The sequence below is a fragment of the Quercus lobata genome, chromosome 3, assembly GCF_001633185.2.
Source record: "Quercus lobata isolate SW786 chromosome 3, ValleyOak3.0 Primary Assembly, whole genome shotgun sequence".
Taxonomy (NCBI): domain Eukaryota; kingdom Viridiplantae; phylum Streptophyta; class Magnoliopsida; order Fagales; family Fagaceae; genus Quercus; species Quercus lobata.
Window position 1 is genome coordinate 58570295 of NC_044906.1, and position 10651 is coordinate 58580945.

The 10651-nt window shown below is 34.7% G+C and overlaps 1 pseudogene; it reads left to right on the plus strand.

Annotated features, from left to right (window-relative positions):
* The first annotated feature begins 217 nt into the window (after positions 1-217).
* On the plus strand, positions 218-6932 carry LOC115981158 (annotated as a pseudogene).
* Positions 6933-10651: the final 3719 nt, after the last annotated feature.

The window sequence follows — 10651 nt, forward strand, 5'->3', positions numbered from 1 at the left end:
GAGAACAGTACTGCAGCCCTACCCTCGGGGGAATGCGGTATTTTGCCCTAAAGGCCTCCATAGCGGCTGGAGTTTTTACTAATTTTTCAAATCTACCCATCTGAGCTGAACTGGAGGAATGAAAATAAAGACCGAGAAGAAAAGTAAAGTCCGAGGAGGGAATCGAAACGGCGAAATGAACGAAATTTACTGATACCTTCACAAAACGCTCAATGGGATGCCTGGAAATCTCTCTTGGAGGAGACGCCTCACGAAAAACGGCTACGGTGGCTTAGCGGACGCAAGTATTCGTAGATCTCTGGAGTTTGATGGGGTTCTCTGGAATCCTCTAGGGTTTATGAGATGCAGATAAAAAGGAAAACTGAACCCCTCTGACGCCTTATATAGCCGGGAGGAGAGAAAAAAGATTGCTCCTGCCTAAAAATTCGAGAAAAAACGATGGTCGTTCGATCCACGCCACGCCGTTGGATAAGGGGGACATAAAGCCTCCAGAAGTAAATGGCCGCGCCTCATAAATTGTAGTGCGTCCAAAGTAACTGTCCGCACGTGCGCCCCAAGCCCTCCTTGCTTCTATCCTCTCACTAACATCAAAACCTCGCTTTTCTCCTCGGAAGGAGGTAAAAACCAGAGTTTTGAGGGGCTATTGTGGGGCCCGGCCCAAAATAATGGGCTAAACTAAACCACAGGCCCGTCCGAGAAGCATCCTATCCGAGGAGAAGTCACAGATAAAACATTATTCAAGCCCAATTGCGGTAAAAGAAAGCTGTCCGAGGAGTAACTCCTCCTTGGACATTACGAAGTCCGATCAAAGATCCCGCCCCAACCATTGCAGTTCATCCTCCTAGCATATAAAAAGAATAAAACCCAAAATATCTCACGGAAAGCTGCCACCACCACATTAAATGTGCCACAACCACCCTCTTGGCCGCATTAATGAGGGAAAGACCCCTGAACAGTACTACCTTGGCCATAACAACTCACAGGGGAGTGATAGAGGTGTCTGATGGGACAGGTGCTCAAGTGGAGGCTTAGATGATCAACAAGTGTAAGGTTCAGATAAGAAGGAGAGAGCTATATAATGTAAGAGAATCCCTCAAAGAGAGGGGGAGAAAATGTATTTTGGAACTGAAGAAATAGAATATTCAGTTAGATATTCATCCTAGTGTTCTTGTTCCTACAACAATATTGTCCATGCATCAGACCAAATAAGCTCACTGAGGCTAAGTTCTTTGACCCATCCTCTACAAATATTTATTGTGGGTTGCGCCTTGGGCCAAGGCCTGATCAATAGGGTTTGGGCCAGGAAAATCGTGCAACTACAGTAACATTTCAAATCCATGAGATGCTAAGTGCTAACCAGTTAGCTATTTTGCTCAAAACATGCCTTTATCTTAAGTCTTAACTCCTTAAATAAATAATAATTTTTTTAAATGACAATGTATAAGCCCTTTTTCTTTTCTTTAACAACCTTTTATACTATTTCTCAATTTGGGGATGACAATTTTGTCCTACTTCAACCTGTCTCATCTCATGCAGATTTTTCCTACCTATCAAAGGTGGTTAGGCGGAAATGATTTACCTCGACCCCGAGGCAAGATAGGGACGAGTTTAAACTTTCCTACCCACTCCTAGGGCTGGCCCTAGGCCTAGGCCATTTAGGCCATGGCCTAAGGCCCCTGACATAAAAAGGCCCCCAAATATTGGGCCGTAAGTTTTTTTTTTTTTAATAATTAATTAAAGAAAAAGTGTGAGTTAGGTGTATATTTTATCCCAATCTTAAGAAGCCCTAAAATATTAGAGTTATGTTAGTATATTACAAGTTTTATTACATAGCTCCTACAAATTGATATGTCACCAATGAAGTAATTTAATATTCATTTATTATTTTGTTCAAGTGCCACCTCATTGTCACATCAATTTGTAAGCTTTTTGTAGTAAAATTTGTAATAATTTTAGCATTTTCTCCACCAAAAAAAAAAAATGAATTAATAAAAATACAACACAGTCACCATTAAGTGCATGAAAAATGCTAGAGGTAATACAAATTTTAGGAAAAAAATTTTACAAACTGATGTGATATGAATATAATCGGTGTTACTTAAATAATATAATAAAATGAATGTTTGAATAACTTTTCTTTTATTGGTGATATGCCAATTTGAAAAACCTATATAGTAATTATCATTAGCTCACTTTGGGTGATTTAGTCATATTAATAAATAAGAATTAATAATGGATTTGAAATTAAATAAAAATAAATAAATATTATTTAAGTGATATTTAGATGTAAAAAGGCCCCTATAAAATTCTCGCCTTAGGCTTCAAACAATCTTGGGCCGGCATGCCCACTCCACCTTGCATATATTTACAAAAATACCCCTATTACGTTAAGACCTTCTGTTTTTACTGTAATACTGTCTTGTTAAATACTTTGGATTATATTATTGAATTCCTTGTAAAATTAGTTTAATTTGATATAATCAATTTAATTGCAATTTTAAGAATAAAATCAAAATATTTTATATAATTGCGGCGGGGTAGATTAACACGAGGATAGGTTTTGCAGGGCAGGAATGAAAATCAAAATATTTTAATAAAAATCAATCATTGTGGGAGAGGTTCAAATTTTGACCAATGAGTTTTGTTTTGTCAAAGGTTGATATTTGTTTACTTTAAAATTAGGAGAGCTGGCTAGACCCCAATGTAAATAGAGCTCACCATAGCATCTCCTTGTTAAAGAAACTTTAATGAAATACTTCTGCGTCTCTATGTTGCTTTGTGAAGACATTTTTCCCCTTTATTCTATAGCTAAAGATGGTGCAAGGTCCAGTTTGAGTAAACCTTCAAAATTCAAGTTGCTAATAAAGTAGTGTAATTCAAAAGATAAAGAAATTAATTACAAGTCAAAATCAGACCAAAATAAGTCTCTGGAACCAATGAGAGAGTGCAACGTTTGTGTCCCAGGAGTAACACAACACAATGATTGATATCTATTATCTAAATCCAACTATCTCTGCCGACCAAGGAAGAAGAAAATAGGCGAAGAAACACAAAACCACAAAAAAACACAAAATGACCAACCATCCATGACCAGGAGACGGATTAAGCAAAGTACACTCAGTAACTGTTTCCAGCTTACGTGAATCATGAATTTACGCCTTGTGACTTGTGAGGTGGTGACTGATAAAGATTCAATTAGTAGCTGGACATTCCTCTGCCTATCTTTAAACATTTAACTAGTTTAACTAAAAAATAAAAACATTTGACTACCTAAAAGTGAACTCTAGAAAATTTCCAATTACTTTTTGTTTGTATATATGATGGAGCTTATCCCTCATTGTCTCACAGGCCGACCTCGGCATCCAAGGGTCGTGGACCGACCATAAAACCCTGTTCAATAAGTGGATTTAGTTAGAATTTTGACATTGAAAATGGTACATGAAAGAAAAAGATGAGAAGAATTTGGGTCTAAATCTCTATTCCCTACTTGTAAGAACAAAAAGAGAAAAGATAACATGGAGAATTAGTTGATCACTATCCAAATATAGACTGAAAGATTTTATTAATAACTCCTGCAATGTATTGGAAAAAGTGTCACTACCCCTAATATATATATTAAGAGATTAAATTCATTAAATACGTGGTGTAAAAGCCTATGTTTATGCCATCCAATAATATTATGCCACAACAGATTTTTAAAAATAATTGCGCATAAAATATTAAACCATAATACACACAATTAATTACCATCTATTTCAGTAGATTAAAAGTTAAAATCCTAAACTAAACTTCCTTTAGAACCAATACACCTTGGGAAGTTGTCGGAAACCAATCATTTTCAACCAAAAAAGTATCAAGCAAATGATTCACATTGGTGTGTGTTCGTTGTTTTAAAAAATCCTCAAAGATTGTGGTGGCTTGGGAAAATGAGCAAATGAACCTTTAAACTTGATGTATTTGAAGTCCTGTTTCAGTAGAGACAACCGATACACCTTTGAGCGAAAAGCACGATTGTTTTGCCACTTGCACTAACGAAATAACTTGATTGAGATTGGCTTGCACGAGGACCATAGCAAATTACTTGAAGAGCGTAAATGAGTTCAAGTCCTAGTAAAAGCATTAGGATGTAACCATGTGTCTAAGTGATACCGTGATGTAAATTATGAATTTGTATAGGGAAAGGTCAACTAGTACTCTAGTCCAGTATGGAAGATTTCAATACTTAAAAAGAGTTCAGAACTTCAGATTATACTTCAGTTAAGGGATCGATTGAATTTACTTTCTTCCGTTTATTTAAAGAAAAAGCCAAATGAATCTAAACTAAAAAATTTATGAAATCCTCTACCCCATTTTCTTGGAATCAGCTGCAGCAGAAAACTATATCCCTTATTCAATCACCATAGGCTGTTTGGAATATGCAAGTTTATCCAAAGAAACTCTATGGGCCTCCCTCTCGTACAGTGTCCTAGGGCAACAATGAATTAGTTGTTGAGCTTAAATGCCTTAAATGTATGCTAGCAATCTTGGTTTACACAGGATGAGCAAGATTTACAACAATGAGTATTAAAATAAGGTCATCAGCCTCTCTCTTGGACTGCAAGAACACAGATTGCACTGGATGCTGCAAAGAGTATTGAATACATTCATGACCACACAATATCAAGGTATGTGGCTATGTGCACCGAGATATAAAGACAAGTAACATTCTCCTTGATGAGGGACTCAGAGCAAAGGTACTTCCAATCTCTTTAATATAGCCATGTTTGTATGCATCAATTCTTCTAGCCATGCTTGATTTTACAATATCTCTCTTTAGAAATCATGTGTGTCACATTTTGGGATCTGCCACTGCCCAGTACCATAGAACTTCAATACAAATTTCCAAGCATAACTCTGTTCCTGAATGAAAAATAAAGATATTTTTCTAACAGTTTACTGAACTCCAGTAAAATTTCTCCAAAAAAATGAATATGCAGCGGGGGTTCAGGTGATAGTCCAGTGGAAATGGTGTCATATCATTTATGGTGCCTTGTGTCTTTGATTCAAACCCTACCTCCCCCTCCCCCTCCCCCATATCTAGCTACCTAACCCAAAAAAAAGAAAAAGAATATGCAGTGTCTCTATAAAAGAAATATTAGTAGTTTTTATCTCAAAGCTCATTTAGCATATGTTATAGGTAGCAGATTTTGGATTGGTAAAACTTGTTGGAAGAACAAATGAAGAAGATTTCCTAGCAACACGCCTAATTGGAACACCAGGCTACCTTCCTCCTGAGTCAGTTCTAAGCTGTTACTTTAGTAGTACAACAATAAGTAGATTATAGGGGAATTAGATTAATTCTCTCTTCATTGTCAGTATAATCTTTTCTTATTTACACTCAAATAAAGTAATTTTTTCTGACATTCTTAACTTAATTGAAGAGCTGTGAAGGAGCTCCAGGTGACCCCCAAAACTGATGTATTCGCATCTGGACTATGTGCACTTATTTGTGACAGCAAGGAGACTAACAAGATGAAATCACTAATTACAGTTGTAAGTGAACAATTTCTTTACTCAAAGGATTCAATGTTTCAAAAAGTCATTGCCACAGATAGAACATAAAATTGAAGCAAGTGACTAGGTCTAGGTTGAAGTGGAACCCAAATAAGAGACTAAATTTGACTCACTGAACCAACAAATTCCTGGCAAAATTAATTCTACCTACTGAATGTTTTCTAAACACATGCTCAACTTTACATATTCTCAAATCCATTTAATTCAAATATAATTGTGAAATTACATGTTTATGCAAGTGCTTTCACTGCTATCATTCAAACATAAATCTTGAATGTCAGATTCATGCGGAAATATACATATAATCATATTATATTCTCCATCGCTTCTTGGTCTTGCATACATAACAAGATTAGTACTTATGTCATCACAGCCAGACAAGCCACTTCAATAATGATGCACAGGCTAAGTTTTGTTTCCACCACATGACCAGATTAATAACGTTTTCCAAGATGAACACCCAGAAGATGCTTTGGAAGCTGTCATAGATGGAAATCTTCGTGGCATCTACCCTTTTGAGCACGTATACAAGGTATGCAAGATTTTAGATACAACTATCAACATTGATACTGGTACAAATAAAAATATATAACTAAAAAAACTTTCAATAAAGACCTCCACATATGGATTTTGTTAGTACTTAATATGGTACAAATAGCAAAAATAAAAAATCATGGGGTGAGATTATTGAGTCAGCTCTTTATGTATAGGTAGAGAAATTAATAAGGCTCCAGGGAAGTTGAGTTTGGAACTTAAGTTTATGAACTTCTTTTACTTATTTTCCTTCTCTTACTTAGTCAAAGGAGGAAGAAAAATGTGCTAAATAGATGGAGGTTAAAGGCATATATTTTTATTGTCACATAATTAAATTTGTTTTATGACAATCTGTAAAGGAAGTTGCCTAAATTTGTATTGTGACTGTTGCCCTCTTGATCATCATATAATGGTGTTCTCACAGATGGCAGAAATTGCTCAATGTTGTTTGAGTGAAGATGCTGTTGACAGATCAGAGATGAGGGAAATAGTTGTGTCATTATCTAATCTGGTGACTTACTCCATAGAGTGGGAGGCATCCCTGGGAGGGAACAGCCAAGTTTTCAGTGGGCTGTTTAATGGAAGATGAAATAAGTCAAATAACTATTATATGTATGGTGTGATTAACCTTAAAATATACTAAAACTTTTTTCTTTTTCTTTTTTTCAATAATTTGATAGTTGAGGGAGAAGAATCTAAACCCTGAATGTCTCTCTTGGAAACATTAGGCGATTAATACTCTTTTGATATTTGATAACATGATAGAGTAGTGTGTATTTAGTTATTTACCAAATTTTCAAGTTAGAATGCTCCAAATCCTAAAGATGGAAATATGTAATTGCTCTTTGTGGTCCTGATAGAGTTTTTTTTTTTTTTTTTTGAAAGAGTGGTCCTGATAGAGTTTAACACTTAAAACTGTGTTCAACTTAGTTGTATTTGGTATTATCATAACTTGAGAGGACTTGGCAATGAAATGTTGTACTTGTCTTAAAATAGAAAGTCAGATATGCCAGAAAAAATAGAAAGAAACTTGTTGAGGTGTGATATGAATTTTTAAAGTAACTTTGTCTAGACCTCTGGTAAGGCCATTTTTATATAATTTTGTATTAGTTCCACAAGTCGTAAAATCTTTGGCAAAGGAACAACATAATTATAGGATTTTTTTTTTTTTTTGAGGAATTTATAGGAACTTTTTTGTGCTGTATATGAAAAGTAGTGCAACTATGGAGTATTTGAGCTACGTTTGGTGAAAAATGCGATTCAACATAGAACGTTTTCTGTGCTTAACAAAAAGAATAATGGTAAAAATACAAATTATTTTACAAAATTTTTTACAAATTGTTGATGGGGTGAGTGATTATTGATAAATAAAAAAGTTATATTAATGGTGGCTTAGATGAAAACCAATAAGAGGTTGGTCATATCAACATTTATAAAATAATTTATGTCTATAACATTACTCTAACAAAAAAAGCTTAATTGAGCGGAAAAACATTTTTCGAAATATTACATACTCAACAAACCGATTCAAATAAATTCCACATCATAAAAATGTTTCTCAATAGTAACTTCTCTTTCGTTCACTCTCTTCGTTCCACATCATAAAAATGTTTCTCAATAGTAACTTCTCTTTCGTTCCACATCATAAAATAATTTGTGTCTATAACATTACTCTAACAAAAAAAGCTTAATCGAGCAAAAAAACATTTTTCGAAATATTACATACTCAACAAACCGATTCAAATAAATTCCACATCATAAAAATGTTTCTCAATAGTAACTTCTCTTTCGTTCTCTCTCTTTTCTCCACTTTCTCTCATTCAAAAGACAAATTGTTACAGTTGTTGACCAGTGTTGACTAACTATTATTTTTTTGGGTAAATTCCATAAACCTACCCTGAGATTTGGCATAATATCCAACTAGGTCCAACACAATTTAAAACCTACCAATTTCATCCTGAAAGACCATTTTGTCCCTAATTTTTATTATCTCTTCCTTCTCTCTCCTGGCTCGTTACTCTCCCTCTCTCTCACCTCTCTTCTCTGAGTTCTCTTTCTTAGAACTCTCTCTCTAACCGGTGAAATCCATGAGTTTTGGTCACCGGAAACACCACCCAGCAAAGGACTTCCCGATTCCCACCATAGGTTTGAGTCGTTTGACGCCATCAGTGCTATTTAACGGACTCTCGTCCCTCTCAGATCGGAACCCACGCGGTGGTGATGGTGCTTCGATCTGGATCTTGCCAACAACAGCCCAAACACTGTTAGTGTTCTTCAAGGGATGACGAGCCCAATCTCCTGGTGTTTTTTTTTTTTTTTTTTTTTTTTTTTTTTTTTTTTTGGTTTCTATTCTGATGTTTACAGTGGCGTCTTGGGTGGTTTTGTATTGATTTTCTGTGTTGGGTTTGGTTGGGATTTTTTCTGGTTTTTGGGGATTTTTGTTAGGTTTTTCTAGAGATTTTAATGGGGTTTACAAGTGGATTAATGGGTTTTGAAAGAGTGATTTTTATGTGCTTTTTTGTAGCATATTCAGGGGACCTTCAGTGGGATTTTGGTACTATTCTTATGGATTCAGAGATTTGGGTGGGGTATTTTCGGTCAGAGAGAGGTTTGGGAGTGGGAGAGATGAGAGAGAATAGAGAGTTTGTATGTTTAGGGGCAAAATTGTCTTTTCAGGACCAAATTGGTGGGTTTTGAAATGTTCTGGACCTAATTGGTATTATCACAAACCTCAGGTAGGTTTGTGGAATTTACCCTATTTTTTTTGACATAGCTACAAAATTGCTTGTAGCAATAATCTCACTTTCTCACTTAATTTTTCACTTTTAAATTCCAAATTTGGAGTTTAAAATTTCCTATTTGAGACAGCCAAATGGCCTTAAAAATAGAATACATTTTTCCTTTTTGGATATGTTTCTTCAATCACTTTAGAGTTATAAAAAATAAGAATGATTTTTCATGCAAGCCAAACAACAGAGTATAATTTTTTATTGACTCATTTTCTGATTTGCAAGCATATACAAGAAAACAAGTTTTTTTTAGGAAATATTTGTATTTTCCAAAAAAAGAATCTGTGGAGCCAGAGAACTTGTGACCCCGGCCCATTTTGCTTTAGGGCCCAAAGCCCAAGCCGAGGAGGGATATAGCCAAGGACGTACAGTAAAAGTCCAAATGGCCTAGAGATATAGTCGAAAATGATTCTGTCCTCAGCATCCCAACGCACTCTTGAAAGAAAGGGCAAATACGGTATATAAACAGTTTGAGGAAAAGCTGAACACCTCCACATTGATGGAGAAAGGACCCCTGGACAATATGGCGACAAAGGACAAAGGAAAGGCTGTCATTACTGCAATTAAATACTCTGCGCTAGACAGAGCAATGTTTTTCAGCTTTTACAACCACCCCCAACCACTTTGGGTATGGGCTGATGGGACAAGTATCAGCCCTGGAAAGCTGAACCTACATGTGGACGTTGGAGGAAGGGTAAAGGCCAATATAAAAAGAGAAGTAAGCAATCCAAAAAAAGGGACTGGGAAAAAAGGCTAAGAATCAGAGCATCCCAGGCCATGCCGAGGAGAAAGACTTCTCGAGCAAACATGGTTCATCTCTGTATAAGTACCATGACTGACCACCGTCCGATGACCAAGACTTAACCTTCCAAGCCCACGCTCTACAAATTATATTGTTTGAGCCCTTAACGTGCGAACCCAATACCATTTTGGGGTCATTACAAATTGAGTCCTTACAGTTAATAATTTGCATTCATTCTATTTTGGGATTACTATATTTTTCAATCACAAAATACCTAAGGTGTGATGAAAAATTATTTTACCTGCAAATGCATATTTCCAATCACAATCCTAGGTATTTTGTGATTGAAAAATGTAATAATTTCAAATTATAATTTATGAAAATTATTAAATTTTACTCAAAAAATAGAAGACCCTCTAAGCACGTGCTCACGTGCATGCTCAGAGACTAGTAATAATAATTGATTTCGAATGTTTAGTCATTTTGACAACAATTGACACAAAAGCCAAAAAAAAATTAAATATTTGTAAATTCACTAAAATTAGTCATAACCAATTAGATTTCTTAACTTCTTTTAGTGATATTATATATAAAACCAAAAATTGTAGTACTTATTCTATAAAATTAAAAAAGATTATTAATATAATAAATAAATATTTTTTATATTAATTATTTTAAGTGATTCACTAATTATTTAAGTATAATGAAATTTTTATGTCAGTTTTCTAAGATATATATATACACACACATATATGAGTTTAAGTTAGTAAAGTTACACCTGGTGTAATTTTACAAAAGTTACACCTGGTGTAATTTTATAAAAGTTACACATTTTGTTCACTATAGATCTCTAAGCAATCAAATGGTTTAAAAAACACTATCTTACTTAATTAATATGACATGTTTTAGTGTTCTCTCTTATTTATTACAATAAATTATGAAATTCTATTCTATTTTATTATTTTCTCACTCTTGCTGAACTACTATAAAAAATAAAAATAAAAATAAATCTCAAGTTTTCTCCATATTTAAA